This window comes from Aplysia californica, unplaced genomic scaffold (genome assembly GCF_000002075.1).
Source record: "Aplysia californica isolate F4 #8 unplaced genomic scaffold, AplCal3.0 scaffold00439, whole genome shotgun sequence".
Taxonomy (NCBI): Eukaryota; Metazoa; Mollusca; class Gastropoda; order Aplysiida; family Aplysiidae; genus Aplysia; species Aplysia californica.
The window spans coordinates 643,446-645,361 of NW_004797709.1; positions in this window are offsets into that span (position 1 = coordinate 643,446).

Below are 1,916 nucleotides of genomic sequence, written 5' to 3' on the forward strand. Positions count from 1 at the left end.
TAGCAGGTAAGGAAACAAGTGGACCACCCAGAAGCGCTCTTCAACCACCTGTAAAAAATGAAAGTTTAGTTCTAGTAAGAGTTTTACGGCACTTGCAACACAATAAGGTCATATAAGTGCCGGAGGTTTGATGTGTTACAAGAGAGTAACAAACACAAAAAAGAAAGAACAGAGATAAGGGCGATAGATGTTTGATAGGAAAGAAGGAGCAAACCACATCAGAGCGCCCGCCAGCCAGCCACAAAAAAAAAGTTTAATTGACAGAAATATCAGAAGGACTGAAAAGAAGTAGTACCTTTCAGGGACAGCTTCAGACCACCCACAAAAAAATAGGAAAAGGATGCGTGTCACTTGAAGAGCAACATAAATAAAACACAGAATGGTTCTGAGCAGAGACAAGAGGCCATACTCCTCTAGTAGCTTTACAGTATGCTGGCTCTCGACCCACACACACACACACACACACACACACACACACACACACACACACACACACACACACACACACACACACACACACACACATGTTTTTAAGAGTGATGACCTAGCACAGTCCATGCACATGTGTTGTAGTAGTATAATATGTAAACACATTTTGGTGAAAGTCCAGCAGATGAGCTCTCCATTCGGAGATTACTTGGTCTACTTCGAACATCCGGGGCCTTCTGTCTCTTTGGCGCCACATGTGGAATGTGGGTCGCCGTGAAGTCAAGACGCTTCTAAACTTAGATTAACAGTGTGGGTAGTGTGTATGTGTGTGCGTGCGTGTGTGTTTGTGGGTTTATATGTGTGTGTGTTGTGAGTGGGGGGGGGGGGACTAGAATAGATTTGTACTCGCATGTGTAACACACCTACTGGTGTCTGTAGTATGTTTATAAATATTCAAGATCTTCTCTATTGCTGCATGCAAAATAACGTAAGTTCGATTCTTTAGTGGAGAAGTATTTTGTTTATTTACTCGAGTTCCCTAATCTGTCTACTAAAATGGTGTATCCCACTCGGCTCAGATAAGCCGAGATAGTCCGGGTCGACACATGCAACCTTCTCTGATACCAAAATTATGCTGATTGGCCTATGAAACGTGCCTAATATTTTACAATTCGTAGCACACCCGACTGTGGTCCAGATGAGCCGTTAGCTCCGTCGCTTTGCTTATTGTCCTGGTCTACGGTCTTTTATGGGATGCTGTTGAACTTGAACTTAAGAGAGTTTCCTCTTTTTCCTCCTCAGGGGTCGATCTTTTTGGAAAAATGGATAGCAATATTGGAAGGCCTCTCGTCTTGTATAGCCTTTCTGTGTTGAAAGGGGTTTAAATCCAATACGATATTTTTATTAATCTTTTCTTCTTTTAAAAAATTCTTTACCTGCTATTGGTCTTAATCTTTCATTTTGAGTCCCGCTGTATTATGGTTAGGCTTTTCAGATGCGCCAGAAACCGAGGACTTCGAATTCCTTGAGGGAGAGATACATTCTGCCAAACCTCTGTTTTCATACTATTGCTACCCAACACAGTCGTAAATGGCCCTTAGTCCATCTAATACCACTCAGTCCTCCAATCCAGCCCACCCCCTCCCTCGTTCTTGTAACGCCTTCAACTCACCCAGTTACGTCAAATCGCGATCTTCCAGATGTTCGTCATTGAATCCTAACAGGAATATTTGCGAGAATGTTATTGGGATGAAAATATGTCCCAGGACAGTTGTTTTGCAACCCAAATTATTTTTATTAATGTGAATACTTTATGTGGCCTTACATACAACTGCATAAAGAATTACCCAACGGGAACACACACCCATGTACGACCTATGTAATGTATGCACGAGCACGCTTACATACGCATGCACGCACGCACGCACGTGCACACACAAACACACACACACACACACACACACACGCACACACACACACACACACAC